A 21,860-nucleotide genomic window follows, 5' to 3' on the forward strand; every position below is an offset into this window, starting at 1 on the left:
GATGCACAGGGTGAATGTACTAAGGTGTACCAATTTAATGCTGTGTAACATGTTTTCAGCACTAAAGTTTAATACTTACATGTCGGGATGTGTAGCTGTCCAGCCATGATGTATTATAGCTGTTATTAACACTGACTGATTGTGGTCTCCATAATGTATTCCATTTGTGCTGTAGGTGTCTATGTGTCAACAGGATGTTGGTCTGCTGTTGTTTCCTACAATGGGTATGGCACTCTGGTGACACCTTGACTGTGCCATATCCTGGGTACAGCTGAACACAAGTCACAGGTCTGTATAATTGTTACTGCATGTGCCACATGCCTGATAGGTCTGATGGGTGTATACAGGTGAGTGCATGGTGGCTGATGTCAGCAGCCCTTCTACAGTAGACAATGGTAAGTGTACTGGGTGATACACACCACATGTTTGTGTATAACACACACGCACACACACACACACACACACACACACACACACACACACACACACACACACACACAGGCTTTGATGTTGATGCAATACACAGAGAATACTGTACACATGGATGGATGTACTTTTGCAGGGAACCCATTTTAACCTATGTAATTCCATCAAGACAGAGTAGGCACAACATCACATCAGGAAATAATCAGTCTGCTAGTTTAATGTCATTGACGATGGTACTGGCAGGGTATATGTCCCCTTCCCCAATGTAGTGCAATCCTTGACCTGGTAAACATAGGTGTGCTGGTGTGGGTGGCACAGCCCTACCCTTTGGAGGGTGTGGGATAGTGTAGAACTGCAGATAGTGTGATTGACAACTACTTAACCTGTTAACATAAACTGTACAGTATTACAGCCAACTAAGCATGGGACCTACACCCAACAATAACCACAATGATGGTGGCTATGTCCACAAGATCCACATCCAGCTATATATACTATCCCCAGTATCGCTGTTCAGCTATACAGTGGGGAAGAGGGCATTTAAACATCTACTACTAGTTTTGATGGAATGAATTTTCACAAGATGATACCTTTGAAATGTTAGTATTTGCCAGTCAGTTCTTGGACATATGTCCTCCTGGGACATGTATTTTCTGCAAACTGAAGTAGATCCCTTCACATACATGCACATTCTTGCTTGGCAACACTGAGAGTAGAACTCCCTACCTAGTTACTTATTGCTATGAATGTATGTGGCCTTAATTGCACACACCACACAGATTTCAGGATGAGGTGTGTCCCAGGTTACTTGTTAAGTGAAGACTATCACCAGGCCTTATACAGTATGGTAATGGGGGATGTACTGGTTGTTTATGAACAATGTATAGTGTGACATACTGTCATATACACATTGACAAACACATAACAGTCATAGACACATCTGAGAGACCTGGGTTTATCAGTGCTAACTACCTTGTCAGTGAGTCCATTCTGTTACAGATAAGTTGTACACAACACATGCATCATTGGGCTGGATAGTGTAATCAGTTACCTGTAGGGTTGATGGTGACAATGGTCCCCATACAGTGAACCTTGGGACATGTACTGGGGGTACCATGGTGTAAAGACAGTATTCCCAGCACCCACACCCCACATATTGGATATTGTACTCACTGAAACCCATGATAATACTATGACATACCCACAATCACACATTGACCAGGACTGTAATACAACCCCTTGTCTATCTCAAGTGTGCTACTACAGGGATATGCATCTATTGCACATGCCACAGGGATAGTAGTTTGATGGTTTGTCATGGCTCTCCTATGGTGAGTAACACCAATATTCCTTATACTGTATGGCAAGGTGTATTATATTAGGAGAATGTAGCCTCAGAATGCTGTAATCTACAAATATACACACTTGCACACATACACACACTTGTCAGGACTCAGAGTGTAACCCATGCCTATCTGCCTATTTGTACAACAGTGTTGTGCTGGTACTGCAAGCTCCAGGTAATCCATAAGCTGAAGAGTGTAACAAGGTACATGTAATGTCCACTACAGCAACAGCCATTTCTAACTATGACAATGGGGATGTAGTGGGTAAGAAGGCCCTCAGGGTATTATCAACTACAGGTTTACAAATACACAGACACTGTTATTCTCAGTAATGCACACTGACACATTTGTCAGTACTGGGATCCATAGGTGCAGGTGTTCCTAGGTGTGTACCAGGATATTGTCCATGGAGAGATGAGAAGAGTAGGGGATGTGAGTACAGTGGTATCATGCCACCTGTCATTTGTCAGCAGGCCATCTATCAACTGATGCCACATGAGTGATCCTCATGGTAAGAGTTAAATGCAACATCCAGTCATCTGGTTGCCTCTTACAGAGGGCCAGTGAGGTGCTCCGATTGACATATGCAACATATATTACATAACATGGTCAGTGTCTGTCTTGGAGACCTGTACCCAAGCATGTTCTGTTGACTGTGGTAGTGTAGTTGAGGTATCCATGGCATGTGGTGCATACAGGGTGGGGATTCTTAGCTGTGGCATTCATAACACAGCTGGACAAACATGTCAGTGTCAGTCAAGCATAGATTGCCTGTAAGCAGCCAAGATGGAGACCTGACATATGCACATCTGTACAGAGGACAGACAGACATCAGCTAGCCAACTGGTTATGCATTAGGATGAATATTTTGACAGACAGATGTCTGACACTGATAGGTATGCCATTACTACATGACAGCAGCATTCAATGACATGTTCTATACACACAGTAGTCTACAGTTAATATCCACATGTCAGATCAATATCCAGTAGCAAATAGTTAATGACACACAGCTCACACACCAAGAATCCAATAGTCAGGACTCAGAATCCATCTTTGCATGCAGGGGTGTTTAGCTCCAGTACTACAATCTGCAATCTAGTCTTACTTAGGAAAGCACTGTTAACAGTAGTGATGTAATGATACACTACATGCTAGTGTGACTGCATATAACCTGGGATACTACCCATGTATGAAACACATTCAAACAGAAAAGAGTGTTGTACAAGCCATATATACTCGAGTCCCAGACAGTAGACTCACATCTCCTTGCTACTGTAATGACAGCACATAGAAGCATGCTAAGTACATTGAATTAAATACACTTATTAAAGATGTCATTACCCTGCTATTTTATCAGACTGGAATGTGATCACTGGTTACCAGGGCTGATCCATGCTTAGCAGGTTTCAGCATTGCTGCAATATAAATGTTAAGCAGATTTGCGCAGTGTTAAGTGAAGCCTACACGGTGTAGGCGCCTTTTCGTTTAACCGTATGCTAGCACCACTTACTGTCAGGCAAACCCATGCAAACTAACTTAAAGCTGCTCAAAATGGCCTTAACCACTCTGTATCCAAAAGTCCTTGTTCTGCCTAGCAACAAAATATACCTCCCTTGAATCAAGGACCAGGTAAACTATAGTCAGAGCAGTTAACCACTGAGCCATCACAGCTATGAAAACATCTGTTGTTTTTTTCCAGTATATTTGTCAGTACACATCCTGAATAGTAGTGAACAACTGCTTTGACTTCTACAATTGTATAGTACTTGTTAGTGAAAATATTGTTGAATCAGTATGTTTTTATATCTATATAAACACATCAGATAAATATGGTGGGATACATCTGAGAAGGTAAATATTTGATCCTGTTCAAAAGGAACCTTGATGATTGGATAGGAAATAGGAAATTCACACTGGGGATCATGGCAGTCACCCTGCTAGACAGTGGTCCAGGGAAGTAAATACTGTGGGAAGAAATAGCCAGAAAATTGTTATGGCTAGGCTTCTACAGGCCATAGGGCTAATAACCTAGTATCAACCTATGAAACTATGAACCTGTGAACAACACTCATGTTTACACATAACAAGGATATATATAAGTAGATATATGTATACATGTACATAAACATATATATATAGGTTCATAGGTTCATAGGTAAGTACTAGTTTATCTGCCCGAGGATATTCATAAGCCTAGCCAGAGTGTGTCAGCTTTTGCTGCCCCATTGATTAATTAACTGAACCTCTGTCAAGAAGAGCCAATGAAGTGATCCCAGGGGTGTATTTTCTGTTATTGTTGTGGCGAGGTTTAGCTCACTAGATAGAGTGGCTGACAGTGACTTGGATTTCTTTAGGTGGAGCATGTCCATCAATTCTGAGTTGGACATGGCTTTGTAAGTCACGCAAAGATGACCTCCAAGTAAGCGATATGCCACTGAGTATAGCCGGTGTTTTTCCAGTCGGGCTGCATAGAACATATGTTTGAGGCCAGTAATCCTCTTGGTGAGGTACTTTTGTGGTCTTTCCAGCTGTTGGAAGTGTCTTGTGAGGTACATCCCAAATGGGGCATTGTACTCTATGATGGGTCTGATGAGTGATGAGTAGAGGGACACTATAACCTCCTTATTTCTAGATGCAAACCCGTTAGTAATTAAATGGGCTACATAGAATGATTTCCTAACTACTTTGGCAATATGATTGTCAATGGAGAGATTACTATCTACCTGGGTCCCCAGATCTCTTATTAGCTCTTCTGTATTAAGGGGGCCTGCCCCCTATGTGGTAATTCATGGGTGTTTTGTTTTTCCCAAATGGGATGACTATGTATGTTTTGGCATTTAGCTTGAGACCATGACTTTGACACCAGGTGTCTGTCTCAGTAAGGCCCTTTTGGAGAATGCCCATGTCAGCCGGAGAGTCAATTATGGCTCACAGTTTGCAGTCATTGGCAAACTTGGTTAGCCATAGTCCTCCTGTGTTTGCCTGCACTTCTGAGAAGTATATGCTGAACAATAGGTGTCACAGGACCGAGCCTTGTGGGACACCACTTTTGACTGGTTTAGAGTCGGACCTGGAGCCTGCTATTCTTACCATGTGAGTTCTGTCTGTAAGCCAGTTAACAACCCATCTCATGACGTAGGGGTTTATGTTCAGGCTGGTGAGTTTTTCTATAATTATTGAGTGGGGAATGGTGTCAAAAGCCTTGGTGAAGTCAAGGTAGGCTGTGTGAACCACCTTCCCCTCATCTATGGCCTTGGTGACTGTCTTGAAGAAGTCAACCAGGTTTAGTAGGCATGATCTGCCCTTAACAAAGCTGAACTGGGTCGGGTCAAGTGTTTGGAGGTTCCCAATGTTTTTGTTAATGAGTTCCATGATGATGCGCTACATAGCCTTGCAGACCAGGCTAGTCAGGCTTATGGGGCGATAGTTACGGGGGTCAGTTGTGGCCCCTCCTTTGTGGAGCAGAATAACCATTGCTGTGCACCATTCTATGGGAATGTAGTCTGTGGAGAGGCTGGAGTTGAACAGTGTGTTTAGGTGAGGGTTAGTTCATTCTGTAGTTCATGCAAGATGCAGCCTGGGACACCATCTGACCCCAATTGATGCTGTACTTCTGGCTTTTGAAAGGGCTGTTTTCACCTGTGCATCTGTGATTTCTGGGACACTACACTTTTCCGGTATTGTTGTGGGCCCTTTTGGGGGTGAAAGGGGGGTGAAGTTTGCAGTGAATCTATTTGCCAGGATGTTGTCAATATAAGTAGGTTCAGTATGTTTTGTGCTATTTTGTACTAGCTCAGAGCATATCTGCATGTTGCCACTTAGATTCTTGGCATAGCTAAAGAAGGCTTTGTGGTTATCTTTTGAATCCTTGGCTATTTTTCTTTCAAAGTTAGCCTTGGATTATTTTATGAGGGACCTTTGTTTCTTACTGATACTGATCAGGGATGTCTTTCCTTCTTGGGATTTGATTTTTTTCTGAACTAGTTTCCTCCTTCTATTGTATAGCCTGTTTATGGCAGGTGTACACCAGACTGGTTTCCTTCTCTTAGAGGAGTGAGTCTTGGTTTTGCTAGGGATGGCACGATCCATGCATCCTTGTAGGTGCTCACAGAGTGCATTTGTAAAGGTTCCTGCATCTTGGACACTGTTATCCTTTAGCGTGGGGGCTGTGAAACTTACTACCTCTGTCTTAAGTAAGGTAATGTTTGCTATAGAAAAGTTTTTCACTGTGGTTTCCTTGGTTGGGGGTAGTGGTGTGGTGTGGACATCCAGAGTGATTAGCTTATGATCTGATCTAACCAGTGACGGGTTGACCTCCTGTGCGGAACACCTGTTGCTCATATTGGTGATGACCAGGTCTAATATGTTTTCACCCCTGGTAGGGGAGTTTACCAGCTGATCCAGGGCATTTGAGTTGATAAATTCTAGAAAACGCTGGACCTGGGAGTTTGTACTTGAGTAGTTTTCCCAGTTAACGGTAGGGTAATTGAAATTGCCCAATATCAGGGTGCTCAGTTCAGCCTTCATGTTTCCCAGTGTCTCCAGAAAGGCGGAGTGTTAGCCCTCAGTCATGAAGAGTGATCTGTAGCAGGTCAAAATTTGCATTGCAGATTTGCCTGATGTTAGTTGCACATGGATGATCTCAGAGGTATCATGCTGCACCACTAACCTGGAGGTGTAGGTATCCTTGATGAATATGGATACACCCTTTCCTTTTGTGTTTCGGTCCATATTCTGTGGCCAAAATGTACAGTATGAGTTTTAGCCTGGTAGTGCTGGGATACTCTGTGGAGCCTTGAACCAGGTTTCAGTTACTGCACAGATGTCGACGTTCTCCATACTGAGGAGTGCTTCGAGTGCATGCATTTTGAGATTTAAACTGCTGGCGTTGAGTAGCATAACCCTCATGTTTTTATTTGTGCTGTTTATGGTGGTGGGTTTGACTTTTGAGCATTGCCTAAAAAAGGCACTATGGGGGCAGCAAAAGCTTTGGCCAGTATTCGAAAGCCTCGAGGTGACAGGTGCAAGCCACCTCTTGCAAAGCAACGAGGCTTGTCGAGCATGTCGTCCCTGGCTGACAGACACTGGATCCCCTTTGAATGACACCATAAGCTTAGCAATTGTTGAAACTGATAATTTTTTCCTTATACTGCGGTATCATTCTTGGTGAGGGCAGGATGCTACTCAGGGTCAGGGTCATACCCGCCTGTGCTACATGATCAGAGAGCTCTTACATGTCTCTTTTCATGTAGTCCAGGGAGGTACATCTCAGGTCATTCACACCAACATGAACAATGACTGAGTCATATTTGTACTTGTTCTGGGGTGACCTGAGTGCTTGTGTTATGTGGCGGATTCTGGCTCCCGACAGGCAGCTAACAGTAACCTTCTCCTTGTCCAGTGTAGTGAGTGGGAAGTCAGGGTGCCTGACTACAGGGTCACCTATTACTAATGTGTTAGGTATGTTATTTCGCCTTAAGGACTGTGATTGTGTGGCACACTGCTTTTTGTGTTCTGGTTTGTGATGGGAGGTGTAGTTTTTTTGGGTGCCTGCTTTGGAGGTCTCTGATGCTTTTGCAGGTTTTTATTTAGAGCCTCCGTGTATAATTTTGTATATTTATGTGTAATTTTTGTCAGTGCTGGTTTAGTATGTCTATGTGAGGCTGGAGGTTTGGTGCAAGTGTTAACCTTCTCCTCATGACTGCCTGTTCTAGTCTTGGGTGGAGAGAGCTTAGCCTCCATATTAGCTATATTATTGCATCTCTCACATATGTTAATGTTTTGTGGTAGGAGGAGAGGGTTGTCTGTGTACATGACGCAGTTGTAACATTGACTCAGAATACCCAGGCTCACCAGCTGGACTGGAGAGTATACCTGAAATTGCCCTTCAGTCATGCCTGAATAGTAGGGTGTGCTGCTTAGTCACTTAGTTGCTCAGGGGTAAATAATGAGCCTTGCCCTGCTGGGCAATTAAGTGTTGGGGTATCTTAGTGCTTGCTATTAGGTCTGAGCAAGTGCTGGACTGTAGGATGCTTTTAAGTGCTTAGATTGAGATTTAGACTACTTTCAAGGGAAAAACTGAAGAGGAGACCTGGTGGAGCCGGGAATAATTTAGCCCTAGCTAACCGGTAACTGCCCTGATGTGCAAAACCGTGCAAACACGGTTTTTACAGCAGGGAAATGAAAGAGCTAGAAATTAGCCAAAAATGGCCTATAAACTACTAACTTCTGGGCTGGAACCACTCTTCCAGGGACAGATGGCTGCTCAAAGCTCCCTCTCTCACAGGTGAACAGAGAAACCTCCTTCTATCCAAGTAAGATATGGGCAACTCAGAAACTTGCATCACAGCCCTGAATTCAGCACTAGCCTGAAAATTGGACTATACTAACTTAGGTGGGAAACAAGGAAATTTTTTTTGAAAAGATAAGGCAAAAACAGTAAAAAATACACTTAAACAACTTTAAATTACTACAACCAGTAAAAATACACTTAAAACAGCTTTAGATGACTACAGCAATCAGAAAAGGCTTTTAAACAAATTACCCAATTAACCAGTAAAAAATTCTCAAAACTGAGCCCTGTTCCTGTAGTCTTCAATCAGACAAGTTCTAACTGCACACTCCTGCCACTGGGGTGCAGGGGAACCTTCTCCAAAAAAAGAAGGCCTGGATTAGTGCTCAAGTTATATAAACAAAGCTTGATTCAGCAGGCCTGAATCTAGTTTATGCGACAGCAAACAAAGCACACCAATTTCAATAAGATACAATTCAAATATGCAGGCACTATAAGTCTCTAACCAGAAATTCCAGGCTCATAAGGACAGAGTCCAGCCTCTCCTCCCACAAGAGTGTAGACCACAAACCTTCTTAATGTAAAATGACTGGCCTGAAGCCCAAGTACTTAAACCAGAACTAATACACTTTTAGGACAACAGACACTGAGACTTCAATCAGCAGTTGCCAATTTAGAAGGATGTAAGCTACCTGTCCTGCCACAGCAGTGCAGACCACAAACCTTCTTAATGTAAAACAACTGGTCTGAAGCCCAAGTGCTTAAACCTAAAGGCTTAGAATGATAGCTACACTTTAATCAGGTTACTACCAGGCAGTAATAAATACAATTGAATACTTTTAAGAAGGCCTGAATTAGTGCTCAAGTTATACAAACAAAGCTAGATTCAGCAGGCCTGGATCTAGTCTATGCTACAGCAAACAAGGAGCATCAATTTCATTAAGAACAGTTAAAATATGCAGACACTATTAGCCTTTAACCAGAAATTCCCAGCTCAGAAGGGCAGAGTCCAGCCTCTCCTCCCACAAAAGTGCAGACCACACACCTTCTTAATGTAAAATAACTAGCCTGAAGCCCAAGTGCTTAAAACCGGAACTAATACACTTTTACAATAACAGACACTGAGCCTTCAATCAGCAGTTCCCAACTTAGAAGGATATAAGCTACCTGTCCTGCCACAACAGTGCAGACCATAAACCTTATTAATGTAAAACAACTGGTCTGAAGCCCAAGTGTTTAAACCAAAAAGTTTAGAATGATAGTTACACCAAGGAGTAATAAATATAATTGAGTACTTTTAAGATGACGCAAAAGCAAAATAAAGTAATAAATTAGGAAGAAACACAAATAAAGTGAAAGCAACTGAATAAAGTGCATTTTTTGTGAGTGAGCAAATGAGATGGGCCCAGGATGAGTATCCAAATGCAATTTTGCAAGAAGGGTGGGCAGTTTCAAAGCCACCAAGATTAACACCAAAACAAAAGCAGGGAAGGTGGGTGGGGAACTAACTGAAAAAAACAAAGCCATAACTTCCAGCTCGATAGTATTCAATGCAACACAAACAAATCAATTTAAATGCTGTATTATTTGAAAAAAGTGCAGATAAAGATTTACTTAAATTCATTAATACATCCAGTTGATTGCAGGTAGGTCTTAGCCAGCCAAAGCTCAGAGTTTAAGCAGAAAATAATCCAAAATGTACCACTTATATAATGCAGAAACCAAATATCAATGAAGTGAAACTTCCCCCACTTACCACTGGCTATGCAGGAATTCTAGCTAACACTAAATTCTAACAAGCATTAACTGAAAAAACAGAGCCACAACTTCCAGCTAGATAGTGTTCAATGCAACACAAATAATTCAATTTAAATGCTGTATTATTTGAAAAAAGTGCAGATAAAGATTTACTTAAATTCACTTATACATCTAGTTGATTGCAGGTGGGTCTTAGCCGGTCAAATCTCAGAGTTTAAGCAGAAAATAATCCAAAATGTACCACTTATATAAGGCAGAAACCAAATATCAATGAAGTGAAACTTCCTCCACTTAACACTGGCTATGCAGGAATTCTAGCTAGCACTAAATTTTAACAAGCATTAACTGAAAAAACAGAGCCACAACTTCCAGCTAGATAGTATTCAATGCAACACAAATAAATCAATTTAAATGCTGCATTATTTGAAAAAAAGTGCAGATAAGGATTAACTTAAATTCACTTATGCATCCAGTTGATTGCAGGTAGGTCTTAGCCCGCCAAAGCTCAGAGTTTAAGCTATATATATATATATATATATATATATATATATATATATATATATATATATATATATATATATATATATATTTATATACATCTGTGTAGTGCTTTATATGTGTATATATATATATATATATATATATATATATATATATATATATATATATATATATATATATATATACATGAGTCTACTTCATATGACCTAAATTTCATATGATCGACACCCATTTCACCGACACCAAAACACCGAAAGCTCAAAACACTGACAACCCATTTGGTCTCAACTCAACACTGACACATGCAATTCAAATCATTATGCCCACTTCCCCACTGTAGTGCGATGCTGGAGTTGGAATATATAGTTAGGGGGGGTGGGGAGGCGTAGCCCCCTACATATGTCATACATTTTAAACATTTTTTTTATTTTTTATTTTTATTTATTTATCATTTGTTGACCGGGAAAGTCCGACTAGGTTCCACAGAGCCTGTTTTCAGCAGAGGCCCAGGGAAAAATGCTCCAGATATACACATGGATACTTATAACTGCAGTCAATAACTGTTTGCAGACAACACTATTTATCTCAACATTGTGGGGGGATCCACCCCCCACCTCTCAATGTGGGGCACACACTCCCCCTAACTACATATTCTAAGTTTAGGATCGTGCTACAGTGGGGAAGAGGGCATAATGCTTTGAATTGCATGTGCCAGTGTTATGAATTTCGACCGAATGGGTTGTCGGTGTTTTGAGCTTTCGGTGTTTTGGTCACTGTGAACAGTCTGTCAATCAAATGAGCTGTTGATCATATGAAGTAGACCCATATATATAAATATATATATATATATATAAATATATATATATATATATATATATATAAATATATATATATATATATATATATATATATATATATATATACATGTATATATATATATATATATATATATATATATATATATATATATATATAAAATATATATATCTGTATCTATATCTATATATATATGTGTGTGTGTCTGTGTGTGTGTGTGTGTGGAGATTAATGATTTTGAAGCCATTCACACTCACTACACACATTATCACAGTTGGCAGAATCAGGATTAGAACTCCTACCTAACTAGTTTGCTACATTACAGTATTACACAGTTATCACACACGCCACAGATCTTATCAGGCTGATATATAGCCAAAGGATTATTTCAAGGTGACTGACATCAGCAGGCATGCTACAGTAGGGCAATGGGAGGTGTAGTGAGTGTGAATGGCTTCAAAATCATTAATCTCCACACACACACACACACACACACACACACACACACACACACACACACACACACACACACACACACACACACACAAACACACACATACACACACACACACTTGCCAGTACTGAGATGCATGGGTTCATTGCTTCACAGGTGTGTAGTAGTTGACTGTGCCTGAAGGCTGTGCAAGGTTAGGCAATGGGAATACCTTGGCATCAGGCCACATGACAATTGTCTCCAGTGTGGCTCCGGGGTGTAGTCCCTGGTTTGGTCCACACAGGTAGTTATTGTATTCACCATCCACTCATCTGGATTACTATTGTGGTGGCCAGTGCTGTGCAATGCTTGCCATGTATGTGATCTATGTTTCATAACATGGACAGTATCTGGGGTGTGCACATGTCCCACATGCATGTTCTGTGACATGTGGAAGCTTACATGTGGTCTCTGGAGCATGTGTGTGGACAGATTGTTATCATCTGATGTGGCATTCCTGATCTCATTTGGTGAGACATGGCTATGGAACTGAGGGCGTGCCTGCACCTACATTGACAGCATGATACAGGTATTCAGTGGAGTTAATGGCATCTGTCCATACAGGGCATGTGTATAAGGCATGGTAATTCCTTTGTGGGTTACATTTGCAAACTCTAAAGTTGTTGCAGGTGTCCAGTGGGGAACATAGCAAAGGGCCACTGTAAGCATTTATTTGCCTATTGTAGGGATGGAACAGGGTGCCATGTCCTTTTACTTGTTGGGTAGCACACAGTCAGGAGATGTTACACATCACAATACATTATGATGTCAGTGGCACTGTTGTGGTTAACAGGCATGTAGTCCACTGCAATCACACTGTGGTTACTATCTGTGGGCAATATGCAGGGAACTATCAGTATAGTGGTTGCTGCCTAGCCAAGTGTGTTTGTGCATGAGACATGGGAGGAGAGTGTTCTCTGAATAATACAAGGGTTGCCTATATTGTTCACCAATCCATAATGTCACACATAGGGCTATGGATTGTCTACACCAGTCTCTCTGCTGTTTCACATCTGTTGTCCTTGTAAGATGGACATTGTGACATATAGTAGCTCCTCAATATAATATTTTAGCAAAACCCAGCCTACAATGCATCCTGTCATTACACAATCACATCAACCTCCCCACAGGATACTGATGACAAACACACACACACACACTTGCCAGTACTGAGATTCAAACCCCATCTAGCTATGTATTGCTATTATAATGTACCGTATTTACCACACATGCCACATAGCTTATTGGATGAATGTTGTCCCAATGTACTTCTAAGGTGAGGAACATCACTAGCCCTTGTAAATACTGGCATTGGGTGATGTAGTGGGTGAGAGATCCTAAAATAATTTTGCCCTAACCACACATTTACATTTGCCAGGAGTGAGGTTCAAACCTCTACCTAACAACCTTTATGGACCATTATGTTACACATTTACCACATGCACCACAGACCTGACATGGCTTAGACTTCACAACAGATAATTGTAAGGTGGATGATATCTGCAGGACTGGTAAAGTTAGGCTCTGAGATGTGTACTGGCTGTAAATGGGGCCAAAATCTTTGAGATACACACATACATATGTATACACACAAACACTTGCCACAGATGAGATTCAAACCCATAGCTGTGTAGTTACTACTACTACATTATTCTGCATTTATGGCATGCACCACAGAGCTTATATAGTTTGCCTTTCTCCAAAGGTGTATTTCAAGGTAGATGACAGCAGGCTTGCTAAAGTAGGGCAATGGGAGATGTAGTGTATGTGAATGGCTTCAAAAGCATTACTCTATACACGCACCCAGAGTTTCACAGTTGTCATGTCTGGGATTAGAACTCCTATTTAACTAGTATGTTATACTACATCATTATGCAGTTATTGCACACACCACAGAACTTATGGGGCTAAACATTGTCCAAGGAGGTATTTCGAGGTGACTGACATCAGCAGGCTTGCTAAAGTAGAGCAATGAGAGGTGTAGTGATGGTGAATGGCCTCAAAACTGTTGATCCCTACACACAAACAGAGTTTCACAGTTGCCATGTCTGAGATTAGAACTCCTACCTAACATGTTATACTATAGTATTACACAGTTATCACATGCGCCACAGAGCTGACCCTTCACCAAGGAGGTATTTCAAGACATCAGCAGGCTTGCTAATGCAGGGCAATAGGAGGTGTAGTGACTGTGAATGGCCTCAAAACCATTGATCCATACACACACAAACACATAGTTTCACAGTTGCCATGTCTGGGATTAGAACTCCTACTTAACTAGGTATGTTATAATATAACATCATGCAATTATTGCACATGCCAGAGCTTACAGGACTGAATGTTCTCCAAGGAGGTATTTCAAGATGACTGATATCAGCAAGCTTGCTGAAATAGAGCAAAGGGATGTGTAGTGACTGTAAATGGTGTCAAAACCATTGATCACTACACACACTCACAGAGTTTAACAGTTGCCATGTCTGGGATTAAAACTCCTACCTAACTAGTTTGTTACACTATAGCATTACACAGTTATCACATGCACCACAGAGCTTATGGGGCCAGCTTTTGTCCAAAGGTGTATTTCAAGGTGAATGACATCTGCAGGCTTGCTAAAGTAGGGCAATGTAAGGTATAGTGTCTGTAAATGGCCTCAAAATCATTGATCCCTACACACACACACACACACACACACACACACACACACACACACACACACACACACACACACACACACACACACACACACAAACACACAGTTTCCATGTCTGGGATTAGACCTCCTACCTAACAAGTATGTCACACTACAGCATTACACAGTTATTGCACACACCACAGAGCTTAGAGAGATGTGCTTTATCCAAAGGGGTATTTCAAGGTGAGTGGCATCAGCAGGCTAGCTAAACTAGGGCAATAGGGAGTGCAATGTGTGTGAATGGGCCATAAACCATTCCAATGGAAACACACACACACAACACTCAGTCACACACAACTTTACATTTGACAGGACTGGGTATGTGACTACTAGATGAATAATTACTTGTACTGTCATGTTACACAGTTATCACAAGCACCACAGACACTATAGTGCTGAGCGCTACCAGAAGCAAATGTCTACAGTGATAGACATGGACACATCATGTGATACTGGCCAATTAGATGTGTGGTGGGTGGGACAGGCCTCATGATAGGAAGCTCTTTGCCACTGTCTGTTTCTCTCTTCCTCACATCTCTGTTTGTGAATCTTTGACCTATTATAGTGTATTGTCCTTGGATATATGTGTGTATTCCTATCCAATGTGTGTGCAAAGCATGAATGGTGTGCAATGTGGTGTGTGTGCACAGAAATCTGTGACTGACAGATATGTATAGTCCACTATTGTTGTCAGACATAGGCTTCATTTCTCTAAGTGTGGGAGCATGCCCAGTATGACATTCTGTATTGAACGTGTGAATCCATTACAGGTAGGTTGTACTCCAGTGCAGGCATTTGTGTTCTACACCTACAGCTAGCAACCTGTTTCTGCAGGATATCTGTAGATAGGGTGACAATATGGAGTCACAATGGGCAAAGGATAGTGGGATACTGTAACTAATTGTGTTTGTGCTGCTTGTGCTACATTGTTTTGGTGTTAGCAGAGATATTCAAACATATGTACTGTTTTAAACTGTGATGCATTATGCCATCAATTACTGACAGATATACTTATTTGCTCACAGTAATTTCCTGGGGAATACAAGATGAATGAAGCTGTGTCCAGTATTGTGGTCTGCAGCCTACATATTCTTGCATACTCATGCCATTCTGGAGGGGGAGCTGCAGACACTTGCTGATGGGTCTGTGTAAATGGTCCAGCACCTTGGTACTGTGGTGGCTGAGGATCCCCTGCTTGTGCATCTATTGATGGGACAGAATGGCCATATTCTGCTGTGGCCATACCTCTCAGCTATACAGATTCACACAGGTTAACCAGAGGCAGGGCTCATATATCTGGTCAGTTCCCCTTCACATTGTGGTGTACGAGCAGGTTTGTAGCCATCCATTACTGGATTTGCAGGCAGAGATAGTATGGACACACATCAGAGTTTCAGACTTCACACAGTTCATGGGGTCCATGCTTCTACACCCTCCCCTCCTGTTATTCTATCTTCTTCTTAACATAATGTGAGCAATATCTGATAATTATCCCTATAGTTATCCCTTCATCGCAGCAGTATTTAGGGATTGATCCACAGTTCATGCAGTAGGACATGGTGGGCATGCTACTGGGATTTGTCAACATGGCCTTGCATTTGTGTTCTGTGGACTGTGTTATGTTGTTATTTGGGACTCCATGAAATAACATACAGTGGCAGTATGGGTGAGGCACAGGCCTTGGACAGAGGACTGTAGGACATTTGGCCATCTGTAGAAGCCAGTGCATTCTGTCACTCCTACAGTCCCAGGCTTCAAGCCACTGGATTCCCCTGGGGTGACAGGGTAGGTGCGCAAGGTGTTAATGGCAATAATTCCTGTCCTTATTAATCCATTGGTGTGGATGCTGGCAGGTTGCTGCTTACAGCTAGGGACACACCTGCATGGGACATCTCTTCAGCATGCTGCATTCTGTGGGTATTCCCATACAGAAGTGGGGATCATACTGTACTCATTTCCAACAGCAGGGCTATGAACTGTGATGAACCTGTGGCTGATGGTGGGGTGAGCTGAATGCATGTGTGCTATGGAAGCTTCTTGCAGCTGACTCATAGATATACCTGGGACATTGCCTGTATGCTGGCATGTGTGAGGACATCAGCAGTTCCTCAGTACTTCATAAATATGCCTTTTGTGGTCTGCCAGTGATTGGCTAGACTACATCAGTATTCCATACTACATGGACAACTAATGTGCTGCTAACCTGTATGTACAATTCCAAAGATGTGTGCCTTTGATAGTTACATTTTATATACTCTGTCTAGGGTACTTCCACCTGTGTACTCTGTGTAAATCTGGGCCCACATTCATGGCATGTCCATCTTTCAGATGGTGGCAGATATTACATCCGAATAATGAGTATGGATTACTGCTGGATTGGGTCTTGTGGGATGGATTGTGTTTAGCACCGCAGTTGTCAGAACATGGCCCTGTCGACAACAGTACTGGCCATAGGCCACTGTGAGACAACTCTCCATGCCTACATGCTGACCACTTCCACACAATATACAACACATGACAACCTAACACACAGAGCCCTGCATATTGTACACGTTCAACAATCTATCCTGCTAATTTGGCCAGCTCAGGTAATCTGTGCTCCACTATTAAACCCACACGTACATGTTACTACATTTCTATGTAGGATTGTGGCTGGGGGGCACACCTGACAAATGTAAATATTTGCTATGACTGTACTGGTATTTTAGGTACTCTGTTGGCTTCCATTTCATTCTGTATTCTGACATTTCATGCAGACTAGAGGTATATCAGTGGAGTACAGATCCTAGGTTTTATTGACCTTCATTTCAGTTACAGACTTCAGAACTAACATTCAACTGCCTAACCTGTTGTAGTCTGTCTGTCTGGAGGGGGGCTGTTCTCCATTGCGATCAATCGGAGGCCTGAGACTGTTGTTGGGTATGTGAGCCTCACTGATATGCATGTGTGTGTCCTATGGACACATATTTGGCCCACCACATGTCCTGCAGTGGGATTTGTCATGTTGTCCAGTACTGCCTAGTATGTTGTCTCCTGTATTTGTTATGGATTTCATGCTGCCCATATAGGTATCTTCTGTCTGTTGCCATCCCATTCAGCCACCCAATTCCCTTGCATGCTCACATCCGTACCATAGATACAAGTAGCAGAGCAAACTACTCCATTCAGCAATTGATAGGGAGAGTGACTTACCTTGTGGCTGTGCCAGCATTGAGGATGGTGCTGGAGGGCTGACTATGTCAGACGGACATAGTACACTCTCTATACATAGTAAAGTACAGGTAGTGTCATGTTTGGCATCCCTTTTACTGTATGTGTGAGTCAGAGAGAGGTGTCATTCCCTGGGTTCCTACTGTGTCAGTGTAAGTGCTCTGCCTTGCCTCTTTGCTAAAGCCTGGGCATACTGGGCATGCCTCATTCTGCCTAAAGGGGCAGGCTCAGGTTGTTCCTCCTCCAAGTCAGTCTGTGCCTGTGCTGGCCTTCGCAATGGTGGGGGGCTGTGTGGCCCTATCCCATGCTATTCTTGCTGCAGCTGTTTCTGCAAGATCATATTATGTAGCATGGCACATACAATGATAATTTGGGTACATGTAGCTGGAGAGTACTGCAAGGCTTCACCGGATATGTCCAGGCACTGGAACCATGATTTGAGCATCCCAAACACATGCTCTATTATGATTCTGGTTTGTGCATGTGCCTCATTATGAAGTTCTTGTTCGGGTGTGTGTGCATTTCTGAGGGGTGTTATCAGCCACGGCTCCAGTGAGTAACCAGCATTCCCCACTAGGTGACCATATGGGATGCCCCCACTAGCAAAATCTCTGGTACAGCTGTGTCATATGCCAGATGTGGGAGTCAAGATAGCTTCCAGGGCTGACAGCACACACATTCATTATAATTCCCTGGGCATCGCAGACGACCTGGCAGTTGATGGAGGGGAAGCCCTTGCAGTTTATGTAGACCCTACCCCGCTCACTAGGTGGTGCTTTGATGTGTATGTGCATGCAGTCTATAACGCCCACTACCTCAGGGTATACTGCTATTTGGTGGAAGAGATGCATATTGCTGGTCAATGCCTCATGGGTGTTGTGGAAATATATGTGCTCACCAGCATGTGCTGACATGGCATCCAGGAACTGGTGGAGAACCCTGAATGCTGATGCCTGTGAGATCCCCATGATATCCCCAGTTGGCCTTTGGAAGGTATCTATGGCTAATATTCTTAAGCCTACACAGACCTTGGTATCCACTGGGATGGGTTCCCCTCTGTTGGTTCTGTGTGTGAGGGGTGGCCGGCACAGCTCAACAATTTGCTGTAGGAGGTCCCTAACCACCCTATAGTGCTCCACTATTTCCAGCTCATGTAGCCCCTGGTTGTTTACCCTGGGTCTGTACACTCTTCTTCTCCTCCTCACTGTGGGTTGGTCATCAGCATTCTCATCCTCACCACCCTCAGCCTCTTCCACATATTGATTTATGAAAGCGATGGCAGCCTGTATCATTTTGTTGGTTTTGTTAGGTAAAATTTCCCCATTTGTGTACACCAGTGATGTAGAGTTTGTGGGGAAAAATCAGAGTGAAAGGTGTTTGCATAGTTTATAGTAGTGTGCTGGGCTGGGCATCTGCCTGTGTAATTAACTGATTCTGATACATTTCACCTGTCAGCTATGCTAGTTCTCCTGGATTACTTTCCTACTACTGTTTTCCCTTCCCATTGCCTTCTTGTTTAAGCCCCAAGGTTTGCCGCGCATACCCATTCCCCAGATATGAACGGAGCTGCTATTTCCTGTGTTTTTTTTTTGTTTGTTTAAAACCCTGTGTGCCATGCATACACCTGTTTAGGTAATGTAAATACTGCTAGGAAGCTTAAGACACACCCCTTTCCTTAGCTGTGCTTAGTTAAGGGCAAACATGGATCACTGTGCTCCATTGAGCTCACAGCAGTCATGACACACCCCCTCATGAGGTCATCTAGCTCTTGGGCTTAGACCATGGTGTTATTGCACCTACATGGTTGAGTGCAAGCTATTGTACCAGCCTTGAAAGAAAAGGCTGGAAAGATATGAACAGCAATGTATTGGGTAAAAAGTGGATTCATTTTCATATTTTTGTTGTTCTCAAGATTGTCAGTATAAAAACAATTTTTAAAGAAGTACTTTTTAAAGAAAGTTTCTTAAAAAATTCTTTTCACTTTAAACAAGAACAGTTTTTAGTAAAATTAGCATTATTTAATAATTACTTTATTTATTCCTAAAGTTTGAAGTGATTGGTTTGGTTTTGACCTATCAGTTTAGGTTTATGTGTATTTAAGAATTTGGCTGCCTGTACCTATTGCATTGATGAAGTCAATTTTTTTGTGATGAAAGTGCTCAAACTGTCATATTGTGAATAAAGGTGTGTTTTCCATTTGCCCTGCTGGTGAATTTTTGGTTTCAGTTTGGACTTTACATCAATGTTTACCACTCATTTGTTTTTGGGTGCAAGCTAGCAATGAGGGAGATTTTGTGATTCAGTATCATTCCCCTCATTTGCATAGAACTGACTGCTAATGCATGGTTACAAAACTGACACTCAGCCTTCCCCCTTAACAACAACTATTCCACGGTCTTGTTGTGTTATGCATGCCATTGACTATTATGGCAAAATGATGACTCTGGTTTAAAAGCTTATTTCCAGCTTTTTTTCTTATTTTCGGGCCGATCCCATTTGCGCACCACTGCCCTATGCTTAAACGGCCAAAATCGGACAAAAAAGTTATTTTTTATCATTTTGAAACTATTTTTCATGCCTATGACCATATATTTGGCTGTTGGCATGCCTAACCCTTGTAATACATGTTTTTTTGCTATTTTTATGAGCTGTCATGCCTCAGTTTTGTAGTTTGCAGAAATGTATTCAGCTACTGGCTCAATACATTTCTGCAATCTATACTATTCCTGCACGGACGTCTGTCTGCTTCCTGGATTGCTAATTCACCCCATTTGCATGGTTTTCACCAGCAAATGAGGTAATTAGCATACAGGGGCTGTGTCCGTGCAGTAATAGTGCAGGAGCACTCATGCACGTCCCGGGTGCTCATTCCTTGATCGCACATCGGCCATATTACCTGCAGCAGCTCTTGCACTATTCTTGCATAACGTGCAGAGCTTGCTGAATCCTGGGGAGAGATTTTCACTCTTTGGGCCACCACTGCAAACAAGCCTTGTGCCCAGATGGACTTTCAGGGTAAACAAAACAAAAGAAAATAAATAATAAATGAAATTAAAAAGAAATAGCCATTGTTTTTAATAAAGCTTAAAACATGGTCAATAGATGACTCAATCAACACTTGAAATGGCAGCTACAGTTCCCAAATAATTAACACTGGAACTGAAATGATTACATTAATGAATGTATATGCATTGAATACTAATAGTGGGCCCTCTATTAAAATTAGCAGCTAATTTTTATATTGATCAACTATCTACATACTAAGGTTATTGTAATAATAGCTATGAACCCCTCAGTATACAAATATAATCTACCAACTAAAAAAGCACAAGAAACATATTTTGTGTGCATATATATGAAAAATGTTGGATTACTATCAACATGGAAAACACTCTGAAGGCTGCAAGGCATTCTGACATAAATTGAATGCACTTACTTCACTCCTCATTCTTTTCAAGATAATAGACTTTTTAATTTTAGTCAGAAAATTACTTTTAATTAGAAAATAATAAAAAAAATCATATAGACTAGCGTGATATAATTCTTTCTATGATTATAGTACTGTACCTAAGAAAATAAATTGTGCAAGAGTCTTTTGCCTCAACTAGTTAGAGAAATAATATAGTCCTTCTGGAAACGTCAGATACTTTAACAGTTATTAAAAAATCCTAAAAGCTAATTTGCAGTACAGTTTTTTGGAAATATGTCACCACAGATATCTTAGAACTTTTTAAAAGGCTTTTTACAAACATTTTACAAACAAATAGCTGGTGTGCTAAAATGGAAAATGTATAAAATAGATAAAATAATTTGAATCTGAAGTTAATAAACTTACACAAAGTACATATAACAAAATACAAAACTTAAAAAAATAAATATATACAAAGTTTGCCAGAGCTGGCAGTAAGAGCTGTGGTAAAAAGGGTCTGTTTAATCAATACATAGATTTGTGATTCATAGTCATTCTTAACTACCACAAGTGCAAGTCAGCACTTTCAGTGTGAGGTGGGAGATTGGCCTAATGGTTAAGGTGTTTGCCTTGCAGACAAAAGGTGCAGAGTTTGATCCCCACATGGCGTAACTGGCTAGGCTTAAGATAGCCTGAAAGGGCAGGTGTCCTAGTACTAAACTATGAGCTTCTTGTAGTAGTTAAAAATGGCAGCCCATGCACTGAATTGGTGCACACATTTCTCTTCTCTGCCCCAGAGTTGTCAGAATGCTCCTGCCATCTCTTTTTATTTTTTTTGCCCCTGCCCTCATTAATCACAGATCCTTACAGTCAGCCAACAATGCCAGGTGTTAGCACTTCATTCCTATTGTATG

This window comes from Protopterus annectens, chromosome 12.part0 (genome assembly GCF_019279795.1).
Source record: "Protopterus annectens isolate FY-2018-M chromosome 12.part0, PAN1.0, whole genome shotgun sequence".
Classification (NCBI taxonomy): Eukaryota; Metazoa; Chordata; order Ceratodontiformes; family Protopteridae; genus Protopterus; species Protopterus annectens.